At 51.1% G+C, this 21,833-nt stretch overlaps 2 pseudogenes across 2 annotated transcripts in view; both read right to left on the minus strand.

The window, feature by feature from the left end:
• Window positions 1-21,833, minus strand: part of LOC310836051 (E3 ubiquitin-protein ligase RNF4 pseudogene) — a 468,811-nt pseudogene that overhangs the window by 180,098 nt on the left and 266,880 nt on the right. The gene's annotated exons all lie outside the window — the stretch shown is intronic.
• On the minus strand, window positions 12,005-14,775 carry LOC310836054 (phosphoinositide 3-kinase regulatory subunit 5 pseudogene; annotated as a pseudogene). The gene is made up of 2 exons: window positions 14,622-14,775; window positions 12,005-14,496 (listed from the first exon to the last, which is right to left on the minus strand). The product of its transcript is annotated as a phosphoinositide 3-kinase regulatory subunit 5 pseudogene (transcript).

The raw sequence follows: 21,833 nt of genomic DNA on the forward strand, positions 1-21,833 counted from the left end.
CCACCATACCATCCCTCCTCAACCGAGGGTCCAGACCTGGCTTGCTGGGGTACGCCACATAGAAATCATGGAGACAGGCAGGCACGTGGACATTGGCCGCTTGTTCCCATGAACGATCCTCGGGGCCCATACACCTTCCAGTCGATGAGGTATTGGAGCTTCCCCCTGTGGTATCATGAGTCGAGAATGTGCTCCACCTCGTACTCGGGCTCCCCCTGAACCAGAACTGGGTGCAGACATAGTCGGTTCAGGTGGAACTCGTCGGGCTGGGCAACCGGACTCAGTAGGGACTGGTGGAATACCAGGTGAACCTTCAGGGTTGAGGGTAACTGGAGACGGAATGCCACAGGCGAGACTAGGTCCACGATAGGAAACGGGCCAGTGAAGCGGGCATCCAGCTTCCACGAAGGCCGAGAGGGGTGAAGGTGGCGAGTAGAGAGCAATACCAGGTCGCTGACGCGGAGTTCCGGCCCCACCTGGCGGTGGCGGTCGGCCTGAGCCTTGTATGTGTCCTTGGCCTGGCGCAGTTGCTCCATCAATAGTTGTTGCTGAGACTGGAGCTCCTGGAGCCAATCTGCCACTTCAGGGACTGTGGATGCCGGCAGCACAACCGGGAACAAACACTGATGGTAACCGTAATTGGCCTGGAACGGGGTCTGCTGGGTGGAGGTGTTCACTGCGTTGTTGTAAGCGAACTCTGCCAATGCTAAGTGGTCAACCCAGTCATCCTGCTGGAAGCTGCAGTAACACTGGAGATACTGCTCCAGCACTCCGTTTGCCCATTCCGTCTGGCCATCGGTCTGCGGGTGGTGGGCTGAAGATAGACAGACCTCTTTCCTGAGGGCCTGGTGCAAAGCTTGCCAGAAGCAGGATGTGAACTGAACGCCCCAGTCGGAAACCACACGCTCAGGAAGGCCATGCAGGCAGAACACGTGCTGAAGGTATAGCTGAGCAGTTTCCTTGGCCATGGGTACGGATGGGCAGGGGGCACAGTGCACCATCTTAGTGAAATGGTCTGTGAAAACCAGGAGGCAGGTACAGTGATGAGACAGGGGTAAGTCCACCACAAAGTCCAGGGAGACCGTGTGCCAGGGACGTGGTGGGACTGGCAACGGCTGGAGTAGCCCGGGGGTCGCCCGGTAGGACCCTTGGCCCGCCGGCAGACATCGCAACCGGCAACGTAGTGTGCCACGTCAGCCTTCAGGCGGGGCCACCAAAACTCCTGGCTTACCAGATGGGTGGTCCGATACCGCCCAAAGTGCCCCCCTGCTGGGGCATCGTGGGACATCTGGAGAACCTCAGCCCGCAGTGGTCCTAGCGGGATGTACAGATGACCGTGGTGCAGCAGTAGGCCCTGATGCAAGACCAGCCTTGGATAGTGAGGACATGACCCTTCGGACAGTTCCCAGAGCCGTTCTCGAGCCCAAGCATCGACCCGTTGCTGTTCCTGCACCCGAGTCTGTAGTGGCTCAGCCTCCTGAGTGGCCGGGAACGTGGCCAGTGGTAAGATCGTGGTTGGTGCTGCTTGCTGTACCGTGTCTGCGACGTCCTCGAGTTTCCGAGACAAGGCATCTGCCTTCTGGTTTTGGGAGCTAGGGGTGTAGCGGATCCGGAACTGGAACCGGGAGAAGAACAGTGCCCACCGGATCTGACTTTGGTTCAACTTGTGGGTGGTCTGAAGGTACTTCAGGTTCCGGTGGTCGGTTCTCACTTCCGCCGGGTGTCGTGCCCCCACAAGATGATGGTGTTGGGATACTGCCAGGAGACATCGACCGTGACTGCCTCCAGCCGGACTCCGGACGTCCATCGATCCCCCGTAGACGTGCAGTATCAGCAATTAGCGACACGAAGCCTCAGAAATAGATTGCCACATTCTTAGGCTGGTGCACACTCTATCATCAGAATTTACACAGTGAAAGTTGCACAGCAGGAGAGCATATTTACAAGTTTATTCAGCGTTGGTCAGAACAAAGAAAACATGACCGCCTGCTAGTGTGTTCAGGCACCGAGAGAGAAAACGAAAGCAATAGCAAACATAAACATCCTGTGAACAGGAAATACGCAGACTCTGTGACTCACAAGCCTGCTCCCTTTTAAGGTGGAACGGAAATATCCTAACAGATGGTGCCAGACCTCAAAGGCCACCTTGATAGCCAGTAGTTCCTGCTCCCACACGGCATAGTTACGCTCCGCTGGAAGGAGCTGGCGGGAATAGTAGGCACAGGGCAACCGCGGCGCATCAGGTCCGTGCTGCTGGGACAAGACGGCACCGAGAGCCGTGCTGGAGGAGTCGGTCTCCACCACGAAGGGTCGAGAGGCATCAGGATGCTGTAAAATCGGCGCCCTCTGGAAACAGGCTTTCAACCCCTGAAACGCCACCTCTGCCTCCTTGTCCCAGAAAAATGGTGTCTTGGGGTGCAGCAGTCGGGTCAACGGGGTGGTGCGATGAGCATAGTCCGCAATGAAGGTCCGGTAATAGTTGGCGAAACCGCTGTAGGTCCTTGCAGTTCCGGGGTGCCACCCACTCCTGAACCGCAGCCACCTTCCTAGGATCCATCTGCACCCCATAAGGGGAGAGTCGGTGACTGAGGAAGTCCACTGACCGCTGGTGGAACTTGCACTTGCTGAGCTTAGCATACAGGCGGTGCTCCCGCAAACGCTGCAACATGGACCGGACATGACCCTCGTGGCGCGCTGGGTCGTGGGAGTAAATCAGAATGTCATCTAGGTACGCCACCACGTACTTGTCTAGTAAGTCCTCGAACACGTGGTTGATGTACCGTTGGAACACAGCGGGCGCGTTACACAATCCGAAAGGCATGAACAGGTATTTGAACTGCCCATACCAGGTCCCAAATGCTGTCTTCCACTCATCCCCGGCTCATATCCGAATCAAATTGTATGCCCCCCGGAGGTCCAGCTTGGTGAACATCTGTGCCCCTTGCACCCGCTCCAGCAACTCCGCAATAAGAGGCAAGGGATACTGGTCTGGGATGGTAATCTTGTTCAGGGTGCAGTAACCATGGCAAGGGCAAAGCTCCCCACACTTCTTCTTAACGAAGAGTACTGGAGCGCCGGTTGGCTAGGTAGAGAGCCAGTGTGGTGTAGTGGTTAAGAGCAGTAGTCTTGTAATCTGGGGAACCGGGTTCAAGTCTCCGCTCCTCCACATGCAGCTGCTGGGTGACCTTGGGCTAGTCACACTTCTTTGAAGTCTCTCAGCCCCACTCACCTCACAGAGTGTTTGTTGTGGGGGAGGAAGGGAAAGGAGAATGTTAGCCGCTTTGAGACTCCTGAAGGGGAGTGAAAGGCGGGATATCAAATCCAAACTCTTCTTCTTCTTCTTCTAGAGGACCTGCTGTGCTGGTCCAGGGGGGAGGTTACCGTGGGGCGAGGTCCAGGACCTGAGCTGAGGGTCAGCAGACAGTCCTCCACAGGCGAAGCAGGGTCCACAGCGAGAAGCCGGGCAAGGACAGGAACTCTGGGGGAACAGGACTGGATGCTGGCCAAAACAGCTCTTCGACGGCGTTGCTCCCGCAACCTGGGACCGGGCTGACTGGACTTTATCTTCTCTGAGGCCAGGGGCGGTCCCGGCCCCCAGGAGACCCGCCTCTCCTGGCCTTAAGGCGAGCACTCCTCCTGGGAGAAACCAGTTCCCTTCGCCTCTCTGCCCTGAGCCTCTGCAGTTCAGGAGAGGCTGAAGGGTTACTGGACCCAGGGGGAGACTCACCTCCGGAGCCAGAGTGGATTCACCTGGTGCCTGCTCCTGACGATCCGGCACAGGTGTAGGCGCTTCAGAATCAAGGCCCTGCCCCAGCTCAGCCGGCCCTGGAGGCGGGGACTCCTGTGCAGGCTGGGATTCCTCCGGTTCAGCCTCTGAATCGTATTCCCAGGCCATCACACCTGCGTTCCAGGTTCTTGCGAAGGAATGTCCATTAAACTTTAATTAGTGCAGCGGTTGAAGAAGGCAGGAGAGTCAGTACCTTTCAATGAAGAATTCTGGAGCAAGCACTTTGGAACTCAGGAAAAAACTTTATTTACAAAAGAAAAACCCTGGCGATAAAGCACACATGCTTTTATCTCCGGCATAAAGAAAACTTTACTACAAACTTAACTCATATCAGCAAACACGCCCATGACCACAAACTGAGTCTGCGAGTCAGGCAAAGGTGGGAGAGAGGAAGAAAAAACACACAGGTGAACTATTTATACAAACTAACTCACATTCCTGGATGCTTAATGACTTCCAGCTGCTCAGTGATTAGAGCGACTTGTTACCTCTTAACCCTTTAGTACCAACACCCCCTCTCGCTCATAACACTGAGCTGTACCAACCTTAATTCAAATTTAAACCTGAACAGAAATATTTATGAGATTGCGGACTCAAAGCTTTTGTAAAACCGCCTGCAAGATTTTCTTTGCTTGGACAATACTTTAGTTCAATTAAACCTTGTTTTACACTTTGGCATATATTTTGATAACGGATATCCAAGTGTTTTGTGAGTGCCTTGAATTGACCTGATTTAGCTAGTTTAATACAAGGTTGATTGCCTTCCCACACTCTGATAGGTAGGGAACATTCTCCAAACAATTCTTGTACCAGTTGCTTATAAAATTCCAGTTCTCTACATACATCTGATAATGCATTGAACTCAGATTCAGTTGAACTTAAAGCTATAAGTGATTGCTTTCTTGATCTCCAACCAATTAGTGCATTTCCAAATTTTATCGCCATTCCTGACACTGATTTTCTATCTGGTCCAGCATCTGCCCAACTGCTGTCGGCCCAACATTCAAGTTGTGTGCTGCTCTCTGCTGATAGTTTTAAGCGAAACCTTTTGGTAGTTTGGACATACCTTAAAACTCTTTTTACTCCTTGCCAAGCATGCATTGATGGTTTTTCAGCTTGTCTACACAGCATGTTGACAGCATATGTTATATCGGGCCGAGTCCACTGTGGAGTAGACTGCCTATCGCTGACTGGTAAACCCCGGGATTACTGAACTCTGCCTGTTGCTCGGCTTGAGCATCCTTTGTGTAACTTATCTCCATTGGGGTTTTAACACCAGCACAGCTGTCCATTTTAAACCTTTCCAGCAACTGCTGGATCTTAGCTTCTTGGCTGAGCCAATAGTTCCCATTTTCATCTTGCTGAATTTTAACTCCTAGATAAACAGATACAGTGCCTAGTGGTTTTATCTGAAACTTTTCTCCAAGCTTTGTGGCAAATTGTTGTGCAAGTTTATCGTCCTCTCCACTGTATAATAAATCGTCAACAAAAATCAAAACTGCTTCTTGTTCACATCCTGAGCTTTTTAGATAAAGACACGCATCTGCTGCGCTCTTTCTGAACACCATGCTCTCTAGAGCATCGTTTAAGCAGGAATTCCAATTACGGGCGGACTGTTTCAACCCATAAATGGACCTGGTTTGGCTTGTCTCCTTCAAAACCTGGTGGTGGTGTCATATAGACTTCCTCCTGTAAGTCTGCATTTAAATAAGCCACATTGACATCAAAATGAAACAGCTTATTTCCCTTCTTAGCTGAAGAGGCTAGAAGCATTCTTAATGACTCCGATCTTGAAGTAGGGGCATAGATTTGAGAATAGTGAACACCTTTGCGTTGCGAAAATCCTTTTGCAACTAGTCGGGCTTTATATTGCAACTCCTCAGTAGTTGTGGGCTTTAAACAATATACCCATCGACAACCTACAGCTTGTTGCCCTTTCGGAAGCTCTGTACTTGTAAACACACCGAGAGACTTCATTGAAGCCATCTCTTTTTCCATTGCTTCCTGCCACTTTACGGCTTCTGAGCTTGGAAGCTGTTGTACCTCTATATAACTATCTGGCTCACACTGTGCCATATTTACATATACACTTGTCACATTAAACCGCTCTGGTGGTTTGCCCTTTGTGGCACGTTTTGACCTGCGCAATTGTTCCTCTTGTGCCCCCTCTGACCGTTGGCTGTCAGAATCTGTCTCAGACTTTATATCTGGATGCGCCCCTAGGGATAAAGACCTCCGTTTAGATACCTCCCTTGGGCTTGGTGTTGCAGGCGACCTGCTTCGCTTTTGCTGTCTGCTAGGCCTACTGACTGGCAATGTTGGAACACTCCTAGATTCTGGCTTTTCTACCTTAGGAGAAGAACCTTGTGCCTGGTCAGAATCTGCATCTGAACCATGTGCACCATCCCCTTCTGGCTCACCACCCTCTGGACTTTCCTTCTCAGTATAAATGCTTAAATCATCTCTCAAAATGTCAGGGTTAGCATGTAAGTGAGTCCATCCGGATTGCTCACAAAATTCAGCGCTCCTACTGATGACCACTCTTGTAGTATCCCCATTTGGGTTCACGAACCTCCAAGATTTGGCGTGTGGTTCGTACCCACAAAAGATGAGTTTCCTAGCCCTTGGACTTCCCTTTTTCCTTAATGCTTTTGGGATAAGTACATAGGCTTGAGATCCAAACACCCGAAAGTAATTAACTTTGGGCTTCTTCCCGTATAAAGCAAAATATGGCGTAGTATCAATTACCGGATTATATACTCGGTTCAAATATGAGTAGCCGTCTGCCAGGCTTCCGCCCAGTAACTTTGAGGGAGTTCAGAATCAAACAACATAGAGTTTGCCAACTCTTGCAGAACCCTGTTTTTACGTTCGGCCACGCCTCCTTCTTGGGGGGAATAAGGTGTAGACAGACGATGCTTAATTCCCTTTTTCTTAAAGAAATTCTGCAACACAGACCCGGTAAATTCTGACCCTCTGTCTGTCTGAAAAGCAAGTACTCTAGTACTGAATTCAAGTTCTACTGCATGAACCCAATTTTTAACTGTTTCTGCAGTATCTGCTTTTGTTTTGAGAGGAAAAAACCATGTGACTTTTGTTTTGTCATCCGAGAGACACAGTGCATACCTCGAACCTCCCATGCTAGCAACAGGCATTGGGCCACATAGGTCCATATGCACAAGTTGGAATACTTTGTCAGATTTCCTATCTGAACTGGGATAGCTGCATCTATGAACCTTCGCCCTTTTGCATGCAATGCAATCCAAATACTTAGTACATTTGCTCATTTTGCACCCTTCTGATAATTCAGGTTGCCTTTTAACATACTGAAAATTAATATGTCCCAAACGGCGGTGCCATAAATGAACACAAGAATTATGGGTGGGTGAGTTCACACAACCAGCATGAACCTGTTCAACTTCATCTGCACTTGTCTCAAAATAATATAACCCATTTCTGCATTCCACCTGCAAAAGAGATACGTTATTCTTTGAAATAGTGCAAACCCCATTTTCAAACACAGTTTTAAACCCATCTCTATCAAGTTCTGACACAGACAAAATATACCCCTTCATTCCCTTTAGCACATAGGCATCAATTTCTGTATGCAAACAATTCAAGAACACTGTGCCTACGATCTCTAAGGAACGTTTAGTTGAATCTGCCATTGTCACAACTTTAAGGGTTTGCAAATGCCTGCAATTCTGCAAACGGACACTAGATGGCGCCACCAGGTGATGAGATGCACCACTGTCAATCAACCAGCGTATATTGCTGCCTTGGCCACGCCCTTGCATCAACACCATTGCTGAAGCCATGTGCTGTGTGCTGTGGGAGTAGCCACGACCTCCTCCTCTTCTTCGACGTCCCCTGGAACTCCTTGTCTGGTAACTAGGGGTAACGGCCTTGGTGCTATCTTGACCAGGTTCACGTGTGCAGTTCCTGATTAAATGGGAAGAGGAACCACAGCGAAAACAGTGTCTAGCTGCAAAAGCATTTACTGTGTTCTCAAACTCAGCATCCCCACTCCCCTTTGAAGACAAACCTCACAGCACAACTCCCCTTTGAAGACAAACCTCTTTCTCTTTCCCTTTTATCCTGTTCATCTGCAAGCCGAGAAGAAATGTATTCAAGGGTTAATTCAGCTGAAGGCATAGCTTCCAAAGTTAAAGCTAGAGTCTCATAGCTTTTATCAAGAGAAGACAACAATATGTGTCAGGACTGCCTCTAGGTCCCAGCTCACAGAGGACCAACGCCCGGTTGATGTAATGTACAAAAGTCTTTATTGAAGTTTAGTTTCCATTTCAAACCCCAGAGCGCGCAGCCCTACGTCTTGACTCTAGATCGGCGAAGTCCCCTCTGAGTCACTATCCCTTCCGCACCAGTTTAAGATCCTAGCCCGGCTCCACCTCCTGCGCTGTTCCTTCCTCCTCTGGGTCCTTCTGCCCCCTGGGGTTTCCTCCTTCCTGGACTCTTCTGATGCTGACCCCCCTGAGTCTTGCCCTTCCTTCCGGCGGGCTTTATGACCTGGCTCCCTATCCGGGCTCCCTGCTGTGCCGCTCGCCTGTACATTTGAACTTGGCGCGCGCGCCCAGCCGGTAACCTTCCTCCTGACCGTTTCCCCGCTCTCCGATGTGGGCGTGGTCAAACCTGACTCATCTCCTCTCGCTGGTGGTGAGAACACTGGTCCCGATTCCTGGGACTCCCCCTCCCTACTGCGCTCTGGTGGGGAAGCTGGTCCTGATTTCCAACTGCTGCTCAGGGAGTCCCTGCTGGCCCCTTCCTCCTGGGGTTTTCCCCCTGGAGCCCCCCTTGCCCTGGCCATCGGCGCTCCCTTCTGTGAATCTTCCGATTCGCTGGAGAGGCTCGTGGAATGACTCTGGCCACTGTCACTGCCTCCACCCCACTCGGATTCCTCCTCCTCGCTCTCCATTTGCTCCCCCTCCTGTGTCTCTGCTCCTGAACCCCTGACAATATGTATCCATAGAGAAAGGAATGCCCAGCTGTCTTAGTTGATTAAAGGCAGACACCATTTTGGCAATATGTTCTTTCACACACGCTCCCGGTTGGAGACGTAAATCAAACAAACATCTTGTAGCATGGATCTTGGCCCCCGCAGTGTTTCTGGAATTTAGCTGCTGCAGAACCGTCCAGACCTCATGCGTGTTCTTTAACTCAGAAACATAAGGCATTTGCTCTGGTCCCACTGCCAAAACTAATAGACCTTAGGCTTTCCTGTTGCGTTTCTGTGAAGCTGCTGCAGCTGCCTGTAAAGGCGGTGCTTCAGTACAACTCCACAACTCTTATGCTTGCAACCAAACCCTTACTCTAGCCTTCCAATCTTGCCAATTTTTCCCATTGAGTCGCGTAAACGGGACAACAAAACTTTCCTGGGACTCTGCCATCCTCCCTGGGGCTTAGGAATGATACTCACACACCTGTAGACCGTCTCCCAGCTGCTGAGGTGGCTCCTTGAAGAATAAGACGTCTTCCAGCAAGTAAAAACTGTGCAGTGCCTGTTTAAAACTTTTTCTAGGCACGTTGCAGGACTCAAGCTGCTTTGAAGGCTTTCATTGTCGGCAACCGCTTCTGTCTTCACTCCAGTCCTTTCATAAATCACTCTGAACTGCACTCCTTATCTCCTTCTTGACGTACAAACAGCCATAACCTGTCCATTAAACTTTAGTTTAATGTTAAGTAAACATCCAGTGCTCTTCCAATGCCATAAATCTTATCTCAGCAGAGAATTTCGTGCAGCGGTTGAAGAAGGCAGGAGAGTCAGTACCTTTCAATGAAGAATTCTGGAGCAAGCACTTTGGAACTCAGGAAAAAACTTTATTTACAAAAGAAAAACCCTGGCGATAAAGCACACATGATTTTATCTCCGGCATAAAGAAAACTTTACTACAAACTTAACTCATATCAGCAAACACGCCCATGGCCACAAACTGAGTCTGCGAGTCAGGCAAAGGTGGGAGAGAGGAAGAAAAAACACACGGGTGAACTGACTATTTATACAAACTAACTCACATTCCTGGATGCTTAATGACTTTCAGCTGCTCAGTGATTAGAGCGACTTATTAACTCTTAACCCTTTAGTACCAACAAGGAAGGCCTGCAAAGCTTCACGCTCTGGCTCCGTAAGGGAGTATAGGAGACTCACAGGCAGGGGTGCCCCGGGCCGCAGGTGTATGCCGCAAGCGAAAGATCGATGAGGCGGCAGCTGGTCTGCCCCATGTTCCTCGAACACGTCTTCGTAGTCCCAGTACGCAGTGGGGACCGTTGATGTAGCTTCCCCTGTGGGCGCAGCTGCTAGCATCTTGGACCGAGCATGGGGACATGGGTCTGGGAAGCACACAGACTGTTTAACCCAGTCGATCTGAACATTGTGTGACTCCAGCCAGTCCATCCCGAGCACCAGGGGGAACCGAGGCATGGAGGCAATGTCCAAGGTTCGCACCTCCTGGTGCTGCTGGTGACACAGAACCAAGGGCTGGGTGTCTTGAGTAACGGCGCCCGAGCACAGGAGCCGTCCGTCAATTGCCTCCACCTGTACCAGTTCTGGCTTATCCTGGAGTGGCACCTGATGATGGGCGGAAAAGGCAGGGTCCATGTAGGAGCGAGTTGCCCAGGAATCCACCAGAGTGCGGGTGAAAATCCAGGGTCCGCCAAGGGGGTATAGACACACCGGGACCATGAGGTGTTGCAATTCCACCAGTGAGGGCCCAGCATGCAATGTTTGGGACCCCAGGTAGCCAGGGCCAACGGCTACTGGGGTTGGCGGTTTCCCGGCGTTTCTCGGGACAGGTTCGGGCGTAGTGTCCACTCCCGCCGCAGTAGAGACACAAGTTCCCCTCCCATCGCTGCATCTTCTCCGAGGGGGAGAGGCGAGGCCGTGCTGCCCTGAGCTGCATTGGCTCCTCCGGCAACTCGGGTGTGGCCGTGGAACTGCTGGGAAGGACCGGAGCTGGGAGTGCCGGTGGCCCCAGGCCTGACGATGTTCCTCCAACCGATTGTCTATCTGCAGGCTCCGTTGAATAAGGGCGTCCAGCATGGTGGGGCGATCCATCGTGGCCAGCTGGTCCAGTATCTTGTCCGAGAGCCCCTCGAGATACTGGTCCCAAAGTGCAGAGTCATTCCAGGACAAGCCCTGTGCCAGCAGTCGAAATTCTGTGGCGTAGGCGGCCACTGTGGAGTTGTCCTGTTTCAACCGCCGAATCGGCCGGTTGGCTTGACTCCCGTTCTGAGGGTTGCCGAACGCGGTCTCCAGATGGTTGCAAAATCCCGTATAGTCTGTCAGGAAGGGAGAGTCTTGCCGGAGCAGCGGCAATGCCCACTTGGCCGCCTGGTCCTTCAGCAAGTTCATCATCATCATCATCATTTTTTATTTGTATGCCGCCTTTCCACAGTTTAAACAACAATGCTCAAGGCGGCTTACAGCATAACAAGATTTACATAATTACAAAAGTCATAAACAATAAATAAACCACATTAAAAAAAATACACAACCAAATGGGAAAACAATTTCCACATAAATCAAAATCTAAAACTAAGAATACACCATTCATATCAGAGTTTAAAATGACATAGGTAAAAAACAAAAACAAACAGAGCCCTCTCTGCCCAGAAGCAGCAGCAGCAGTCCTTTATGGAGCCTATCAGGCCCCGCCCTGGGCCAGGTGGTGAGTGGCAGGACTGGGGCCCTCAGACACTGAGCAGGGGAGTTCTCCTGGGTGGTAGCTGCAGCAGCAGTTCTTATAGGCCTGTCAGGCCCTGCCCTGGGCCAGTGACATCAACAATGCCCTGTTAAAAAGGGGGAGCAGACAGCTGCAATTCTCTAACTCTCAATGAAGTTTTTCAATGGTTTATCAGAAACTGGCCAGTCAAACCCTCCACCTTCTCGGCATTTCAGATGTGCCCCCATCACATTCATGCCATGTCATCTGCAATCTCTCCCTCTCCCTCTCCCTCTCCCTCTCCCTCTCCCTCTCCCTCTCCCTCTCCCTCTCTCCACAGCACTCATGGGGGAATCACAGATGGTAGATATTCTTTCCCCTAAAATACACCAAACCCTTTCATAGTCCAGGGGTGTCAAGTGCTTGTTTCCCAGTTCTGGGAGGACTACCATGCCCTGCTTCTGCTGAAGCCAAGCTACCTAGTGGAGGTCCATCTCCATTGGATGCCTGGTAGCACCTTTGATCAGCACTGGAAGTTGGAAGCAGTTCACTCACTCCATCCTTTCCGACTCCCTAGGGCAGTGCCCCACTGAAGGTGGCAATGGGTAAGCAGAGAAGAGAGCAGAAGTCAGATGAATTCTGGGTAGGGAGAAGTGAACAGAGGTTCTCCTCAATGCAGGGCTCACTGGTCTTGGGCTTGTAGCATGCAGAGACTTCACACCTGGTGACACTCTGCAGAATTTTCTTCTCATCCTGGTCCAGGCACACAGCAAAGGAACAGTTCACCCCAATAATCTGGACCTTGTCCACTTTCATCTGAGACACACTGATTTGCTGATTGAAACTCTTCTTGGACTTGGAACTCTGCCTCTTGATTACCTCTGTTGCAGTGAGAGTTAAGCATTCGGTTTTTGAATCAAGCTCTTCTTGTTTCTTACAGGTCTTGCTGAGATTGATGGTCGTGCAGACTTTCTGAATGTCATTCCAGCGGCTCCGTCCACTGACTGCTCTCTTGCTGTAGGCGATCTGTAGTGTTAGTGGGATTGCTTCTCTGTCTCCATCTATGCCCAGTCGCTTGCGGCCTGGACCTGAGGCTTTGATGGCCCGTGTGGCTGCTGAGTGGCCCAGCTCTAGGGAGTGGATGAAGATCTCTGTCCTCGTCTGTCCTCCAATGAAGGTGAGCTCTACCTGATAGACCTGCAGCAACACTGGGCGGGTAGCAAAACGACAGTAATAAAGGATCGTGTCAGCAAGCATGGGGAGCTGCTCTGCTGTATCTTCTAGGGGCTCACCCTCAGGTTTGGCAGATTGCTGGCATAGAACATTTGTGGGAAGGTTCATTAGCCCAAGAACATTGCGCTCGTACCATGGATCCAGCATACCAATGTAGACCGAGATATCGTTTGTGCTGCTCTCCAGCCCTGCCAAACTAGGATCCATTGATCCACAGGCACAGGAATGTGGATCTCCTGGAGAAGGAGGAGGGTAGGTCAGTGCAGATGAGGTAGGGCCACTCCTCTTCACGGGGACATAGTAAAACTGCAGTTTGAAGTACCGCGTTAGCCAGGGGCAGCTGCTTTCCTGAGATTTAAGATTGCTGTAAGCCCGGGCCACTTTCCCAGAGATGCGGTCAGAGCCAAACACGACCACCCGCAGCGTTGAGACCTTGGTGTCCTCATCGCAGCTCAGGAAGGGCCTGCGCTGGACACAGGCATTCTGCGGCACACGGGTCTGGAAAAGTGTGGCACTCAGTGCATGCTGTGGCAGAGAGTGTGCACGCCGTGAGCGTGTGGGGATGCGCTCTTTGACCACGGGGTTGTAGAGGCTCTCGGCTCGGCGCAGCGGCAGTGAGAGCGATGCCACCTCAGAAATGTCCCGCAATTCCCTGCCCAGGATGAGCTGGCTCTTGCTCTTGAACAGCTTGATTATCCTGTTGCTCAGGCGATACCGGTGCCTGGGAGATGCCTTCTCCTCCTTTGGATCCAGGCGGCCCATCGGCTCAAAGGAGCTCTCATCACTGTCCTCCACATAACCACTGTCTGTGTAGTCCTTCAGGCTGGAGACAAAAGTCTTCAAGGAGTTTTTAGAGGCCAACAAGAGCTCAGAGTCTTTGGAAAGGGCCTTTGGAAAGGGCGGAGAGGACTGGTTCCTGTGAGTCACGGGGACTGACCTCCGACAATACGGAATACACAGATTCCTTGGAGACAGCAGCCAGGGAAGTCAACAGAGAAGTTCTTTCTGGACAGTAGCCATCAGCTTCTTCTTCCTCCTCCTCCTCATCTTCCAAAACCACAGGCTTTGGGAAGTGCCCCTCTTTGTCTAGTACCTCATTCAAGATGTCAAAGTTATGCTTATCCCATCTGTAGGTGTAACACCGGGCAACAGGGATGGGGATCAGGTGGAGCTTACAAGGCTGGACTTCCCCTGTGATTTCAGGCAACCCAGCTGCCTTTGCAATCTCCAGCAAAGCAGATTCTAGCTGCTCCTTAGCCATGGAAAGGTCATTGCTGGTGGCAGCTGCCAGCTCCTGAGCTTCTGTGGTGCTGGCAAATATCTCCATGAGCTTTTCTAAAGGTTTCAACTTGAGAACTTCACGTAGTCTTGTCAGGTCACATTTGGTCCCAAAGTTAGCTTGGTAGATGTGCTCCAGGAGTGTCACCAGTACCGTGTGCTGGGAGTGCTCTGCCGTGCTCAACTTTTCAGCGACTGAGAGAAACTCCCCATCAACCTCTGAAGGGTTCAGCAACAGGACTGTTACAATGGAACTCTCACAGCTCTTTGCAGACAGACCCTGCTCTGCCCTAAGCAGCCTTTGAAATGAAATCCCTGGGGCTTTGAGTTCATTGCTGATGAAGGTCAGGAGCTCCTGGCAGATATTACAGTATGGCACAGGCCAGGTGAGGAAGTCTCGGTATGTCCTCATGGCTCTCAGAAGGAAATCTGACTCTGAAGGAAAGTGTGGTGTACACATGACAGCTGAGCTGAAGAGCAGAGCCAGCGGAGCAAAGAGATCAAGTTGATCAAGAAGTGCACCTTGGTGCGGTCGTCGGGGAAATTCCTGGCTCGCCCCTGAATATACAGCTTGGCCTGCGCGAGAAACATGGGAAAGCTGGCCGGGGACCCATCAAACCTCTCTGGCAGGGCCACTGGGTAATTGCCAGAAGCTGGGGCGTCAGCTCCAGGAGCCGGTAAGGCGTCGACACGCTGCTGAAGCATAACTTCAGTAACTGCGTTGCTTAGCTGCTGTACGGTATGGATCAAGGCCTGGTTTTCCCGGGCCAATGCCACCAGCGCAGCTGCCTGGTCGGCCATGGCTTCTGGTTCTTCCCGAATGCACCCCAATGAAGGGGGAGTGCGGGTGTGGCAGGAGCAAACTGTGCTGGTCCCATGGGCTAACCGAGAGGCAAGGTCTGAGTCCAGTCCAAGGTTAAAGGTGCAGTATGGAGGCAGTTCGTAAAAGTTGAAGCTGGATGCAGGACAGGTAGTCAGGTGAGGTTAGGAGCTCCGGCAGGATAGTAGGACAGGGTTCAGGCAGGACCTGTCAACCAACAAAGTTGAGACTGGGGCTGGCTGGCTTTTATCTGCCCTGAGGCACAGGGCGGCCCTGATCCTCAGGTGACTCGCCTCTCCTGGCCTGGAGGCGAGCACTCCTCCTGCGTGAACTTAGTTCCCTCCACCTCTCTGCCCTGAGCCTCTGCAGCTCAGGAGAGGCTGGAGGGTTACCAGACCCGGAGGCAACCTCAGCTTCCTCTGCCGGGGCTGAGAGTGGAGCACCTGCAGGCAATGGGTCCTCCAACCCCTCAGGAGCCGGAGCAGACTTAGCTGCTGCCTGCACCTGAGGTTCCAGCACAGGTGAGGACCCTTCAGGCTCATGCCCCAGCCCCAGCTCAGCTGGTTCTGGAGGCGGGAAATCCTGTGCAGGCTGGGATTCTTCCTGTTCAGCATCCGAATCCGAATCCCAGGCCATCACATTCTCGCTGAAGTAGGAACCAGACAGAGGTGAGAAGTTGTGTTTTGGTGCACCTCTTCCGCTCCAGGGGAGACGAGGAGCCTGCGGTTCTCCAGATGTGGTCCCCAGGCTCCAGCAGCCTCTAAAGAGCCGCAGGCCCCTCATCCCCAGCGCTCCGAGCTTGGGGAGGGCTGTTGTGCCAGCACCCTGCTTCCAAGATGCATCTGGAGGATGGTGTTATAAGAATTTTCAGGTCTTAGATATGCAATAAATGTTCATAGATGGACCAAGGAAACACGTGCATAAATATAGAAACCACATATCTGGAGCAGCACAGGAATACAGTCCTGAAACCATTTTGACTCCCAAACTGACCAAATGTTTCTCTCTAAGGAGGGAGAGGGAACCTTCCTATTGTCTCAGGAATTAAGTGATTACCTGTCAGCTTCGTTCTGGAGCTGACAGAGGCTGGGAATCTAAGCAAGCCAAGGGAGATAAGGACACTGGAATGCGGACAGGAATGTGAGAGGGAGGAGGGGAAGCCGGGTGGCAGAGTTTCAGAGAGCAGAGAGGAAGAAGATAACAAAGCTCTAAACACCAATCTTAGCTCAGAGACAGAAGGGGAGAGGCCGGGAATAACTAGCCCAAAGAGGTGGGAAAAGGTCAGTGAGAGGAGGGAAAAAGAACGGAAGCGGAAGGGTTTTTTCCACTGTTGGAAGAAGAGGAAGGGGCGAAGTTTAGACTCGGCAACTGTGAACCTGGAGTCAGACACGGAGTGAAGGAGCTCCGGAGTGATTTATGTGTTTGAGCAATAAACCTGAGATAATTACTGCCGGTGTCTTGCTTCTGTGGGAGAGCCAAGCCATTACAGATTGCTGAGTCTCATCTTAATCTCTCACACCGGAGGACATCAAAGACCGTGATGGATGGGCAAGTACCGGACGTGGGAAGTGCGGCTGGGGGAGCAGCTGGGGGGGGGGCAGGAGAGCCCACTGACCCCATAACAGAATTAAGGAGCTACACGTGGCAGCTCAAAAGCCAACTAGACATTTTGGCAGGAGCACTGCAGGAACAAAGGTTGACTTCAGAACAGGAAAGGAACCTCAGAGCCAGCAGGGGGCCTGGACTGAACCCGGCTAAATACAATGGAGATATAGAAAGTTATGCAGCCTTTAGAACTGAAGCCAGATACATTTTGGACTTGAGATCAGCTGAATTCAGCTCAGATAAGCAGCGTGTTGCATGTCTGATCAGTTGGCTGGGGGGGGGGGGGAGCGAAGGACTGGGCTATCACCCTTATGGAGATCCAACACAGTGCTCTAGGGAACCTGCAGGAGTTCTGGAGACTGATGGATGCCATGTTCAAGAGTCCACTAGAGCATGCCACTGCAGAGCAGCAGCTACTGAACTTGCGACAAGGGGGTGACTCTGTGGCTTCTAACTGGACTACCTTCAATTCACTAGTGCACAAGGTGGGCTGGGGACAGAACACAGGCCATGTAGCGTGCAGCCACGTATCGTGCAGGGCTGAGTCCTTCGATCCTGGATGAGATGGCGAAGATGCAACCCATGCAGTCATTGGAAGAGATAGTTCAAGTGTCCTTACAGCTAGGGCTACGCCAACAGCAGAGGAAGCTAAAAAAGAGGGGGCAGGGGGGTCCTTGGAGGTAAGGGCCTACACTCCCAAGCTTCCGGAACAGGGGGTTGGCAGCACACCTAGTCAGGGAGAAGCTGTTGAACCAATGCAGATTGGATCGGTGGAAGGGGAGAGAACCAGGAAGGCATGGAAGGAAGGGAGTCAGTGGCGTCGGGAGACACACACTTGCTTCGTGTGTGCTAGGCAGGGGCATTTGGCTAAACAGTGTCCTGATAGGAAGACAGGGGGATTCCTTTCAGGGGCCAGGGTGGAGGAAAAGACCAAACCCCAAGCAGAACAGTCGGGAAACGGCCAATCCCAGCCCTTAAGAGATGCCAGGGGCTGGGAGACAAGTCAGTAGAGGGGCCTCAAATGGAACCAGCCATTCCTGGGATAGCTCTGCCCGTGACGCTACAACTCCCAGATGGTCGTGTTGGAATTCTGCCTCGGTCAGAGGAATGTGCCATCGCTGCAGGCACCGGCTGAATTCCTTGTCGACCTCCCCCTGCGACTCCCGGCAGGAAGACTGCCGAGGTCTGTAATCGGCGATCCTTCCCAGATGTGAGAAGAACACACCATTCCTTCTCTCTCCCCTTTGGTATCCCCAGGGAGGGGAAAGAAACAAACAGAAATGTATCTACATGCTTTTATTTCTGTCTCTTACAGCAGTACAGAGAAACATGTCTGCACTCAACAGCAGCGAGAATAAACTTCACCCATGTACTTCCAGTACGGGTCATATGACACACACACTGAGCTAACATCCGGTGCTCAGTACAGAATGGACTGCCCCTTTGTTCCCATGGCAACAGTCACAAACATCCTGTCTGGCTTTCCAGCCACCAGCAGCTGACGAAGCTGCTAAAGCTTTTGCTTGCTGCCGCATTGGTCCTTTTTGGTAACAGGTTGCAGGGTGCAAGGGCAAGCATTGGTGGATGCGGGGCTTCTCTTGACTTTGTCGATGCAGATTTTGTGAAGCAACACCAGCTTGGGACACAGCAACTAGACTCCCCAATCGAGGTACAGACGATAGCTGGTAGACCCTTAATAGGCGGGAGGTGGTTCAAGCCACACAACCATTAGGGGTGGAGGTGGTGGGGCACAAGGAGACAATGAGGTTCCATATCACTAAGTTAGCGACACACCCCATAGTCCTAGGAATGACGTGGCTCACAAAACACAATCCTGTCGTGGCCTGGTTCCAACGCTCTTAACGTTCGCGTCAGCCTTTTGCCAAGTGAACTGCTTGAGGCTAGAGAGCTGGGAGCGAAGGGGGCGGAGGTAGGAGGGAAAATCACGGGAGAAGAGAGTTCCATACCACTGCAGTATAAGGCCTTCAGAGACGTGTTCTGTGAGAAGGAGGCAGACCAGTTACCCCCACACCGCCGTTATGACTGCAAAATAGACTTGGTGCCATGGGCCCAGATACCCACTAGTCGCCTCTATTCCATGTCAGAGACGGAGCTAGTCGAGCTGAGGGAGTTCTTGCAGAAGAATTTGGCAAGGGGTTTTATACTGTAGCCTTATTGGGGTTCACCGATTGGGTCTGCGTTGCTCCCGGACAGGAGGAAGGAAGTCAAATGACACCAAGGGTTGGTTCAGAGAAAGAGTTCTTTATTTCCGCTCTCCGGAACAGCAGAAAGGCACTTGCGTGGTCAGTCCACAGCAAGTCCAAAGAAATGAGAGATTACATGCAGTATATATATCCTCCAGGCACCTTCTCCCCCTTCCCCAGGAATCCAGCCACGTCAGCCTACACACGCAGGTTGACATCACAGATGTTCCTGCTCCGGTACTCTTAACCATAAAAGGGTATTCCTTCCTATACTTCTGACCATAAAAGGATATTCCTTCCTGTACTTCTGACCATCAAAGGATCTTCCTGTTCCTACTCTTATCTTGGAGCAAGAGGTCACCATCTCCAAGAACACCCTCTGGCGCTGTTCCCAGACTAGGTCTGTGCGTCTTTTGTGGTCAGGATATAAGATAAGGCACAGACGTGTCTTCCCTGTTCTACTGGTACAGTCAAGGCCATACTTGCCGTCACAAACTGATAAAGGAGAGGGCTCTGAGCACTTGTTTATACAGCTGGGTTTCGGCTCAAGAGCTCAAGTTAAAGTATTTTAGCTAAGGAAAAATAGGGATTTTGGTGCAGTTTCAAACTGCCTGCACAGTCAGTTTTGGGGTTTGGGAAACCCATTCCTTCAATCCGACCAACAAAGGCACCAAGGGGAACCCCAGTTTTCTTCGTAAGCAAGAGGGATACCCCGGAAAAAAGGCTCGTTGTGGACTATAGGAGGACCAACAAGCTCATGATACCCAGCCGATACCCCTTGCCACGTATTGGGGATCTGCTGGAGAGGCTGAGATCAGCGAAGATTTTTACCAAGTTGGACCTGAGGGGGGCCTACAACGTGATACGGGTGAGGGAAGGCGATGAGTGGAAGACGGCCTTTAATACAAGATAAGGGACCTTTGAGTACTTAGTGATGCCGTTTGGGTTGCAATTGGGCACCGCCACCTTCTAGGGCTTCACCAATCATGTTTTGGCAGACTTGCTAGACAGGAACGTGCTTTCTTACCTTGATGATCTTTTGATATACTCAGAAAGTCCTGAAAAGCATGTGTGACACGTAAGGGAGGTGTTGCAACGGCTGAGGGCGCATAGACTCTACGCCAGGTTGAAGAAGTGCCAGTTCCACGTGACAGAGGTGGAATTTTGGGGGTATCGCGTGTCTCCTGAGGGGGTGCATATGGATCCGGCGAAGGTGAAGGAGGTGTTGGAGTGGCAGAAGCCTAAGACCAAGAAGGACTTGCAGAGGTTCTTGGCCTTCGCTAACTACTACAGGAAGTTTGTGCCTAACTACTCACAACTCACCACACCCCTCACTGACTGCTTGAGGTGCAAGAAGCCGTTTGTCTGGACGGAGGAGGCGTAGTGCGCGTTTGAGAGGCTCATGGAGATGTTTACCGCTGAGGAGTACCTGCACCATGCAGATCTGTACAGACCGATGGTAGTGGAGACGGATGCTTCTGAAAGGGCAGTAGGAGCGGTGCTGTTGCAGGAAGACAGCCACGGGGACTTACGGCCATGTGCATTCCACTCGCAGAAGCTTAAAGCCTCGGAACAGAACTACACCATTTGGGAAAGGGAGCTGCTGGCTATAAAAGAGGCCTTGGAGATGTGGAGGCATTTCCTAGAAGGTGCACGACACCAAGTGGAGATGCACACTGATCATAAGAACTTGGAATATTGGCAGACCGTGAGACAACTGAACCAGAGACAGATCAGGTGGTCACAGTTCTTTGCCCGCTTCAACTTCCGCATACAATATGTACCGGGGCACCTGAACCAGAGGGCAGACGCCTTGTCCCAGAAACCAGAATACATGAGGTGAGTGTTGAATGGTCACAGTAAAATGTGAAGGTTCATTATTGTTTCACAAGTTGTGTATGTCTTTAAGGGCCAGGGCAAATAACGAGACCCAGTCTTACAGCTGTGAAACATAGCAGGTGCTGCTAGGCTGTGTTAATAAAGCTGTGTCAGCATTTGGGCATAGTATTTTAGGAAACAGCACCTAGCTCTCTCCTTACCCTGGTGGATGGATTGGTGGTTGGGTCATGCTTGTTGTTATCTTTAGTGTAAAATGAGTTTTTGTTTTGTTATTAAAACCTTGTTAAAGTTATTTTTGAGTTCCTTGTTATGCATGGTCTCCCCAGCAAGCTCGCTGCAGCGCTACTAAACTGCAAAAAGCCAACATCTTTGGTTATGGGCCCAGCTGCTGTGTGGATGACTGCATATTTTTGGACTCTGAGAAAGGTTTGAAAACTCCTCCTCCTGTTGGTGTAGTTCTGTGGGTCTGGAAGAGTTCCAGAATGGTTGACCGGGTTCCAGAAGCTGAGAAGGCTCTGGTCTTCCCACAGCTGACAGATGAGAACTATAGTTTATGGTCTTTTCGGATGGAGGTGCTTTTGACCTCTAGAGAAGTATGGACCCATGTAACTGATGACCCTCCTGACCTTGTGACTAATGCTTGGTCGAAAGAAGATGCAAAAGCCAGGGCGATAATTAATTTGGCAGTCAGCGACCAGCAAGTAGTCTATATAAGGAATAAGAAAACTGCCAAAGAAATGTGGGACAGTCTTGCATCAGTGCATATTAGAAATGAGTCAGCGTCTGCATTGATGTTTTTCAAACAGCTGTACCAGACGAAGTTGCAGCCTGGTGGTGATTTGGCAGCACACTTGAGACGTCTGGAGGCGATACGCACCAAATTAATTCGAAGGGACATGGAGATACCTGATATTCAGTATGTTTTTATCATTCTTTGTTCCCTTAAGGAGGACTTTGATGGTATAGCTAGCCAGATATCTGCCGTTCCACCAGCACAATTAACTGTGGAAGGGGTAACGGCAAGATTAATGGGCGAGTTGGACAGAAGGGAGGCTTGTGCCATAAGCACTCCTATTTCCAGAAGTAATGAGGAACGCCATATGCAAACCTGTGGTGATACGACTGCATTTAAAGCTGCCAAGCGTTGTTGGTTCTGCAATAAGTAAGGACATTTTGCAAAGGACTGCATATCCAAAAGAAAGCAAAGTATTCCCAAGTCTGTTTCTGTTCGTCAATCACGGCCGTCAGCCCAGCAGCCAACATCGTATCATAAAGACAGAAACGAGCCGCGAGCTTTTCATGCTCGGACAACAGATCGTAAAAGAATTAAAAGTGCCAAGTGGAATTCTTTTATTGTGGACTCAGGAGCATCCCAGCACATTTGCAATGAT

This window comes from Podarcis gaigeae (assembly GCF_964106915.1).
Source record: "Podarcis gaigeae genome assembly, chromosome: W".
In the NCBI taxonomy this organism is placed as follows: Eukaryota; Metazoa; Chordata; class Lepidosauria; order Squamata; family Lacertidae; genus Podarcis; species Podarcis gaigeae.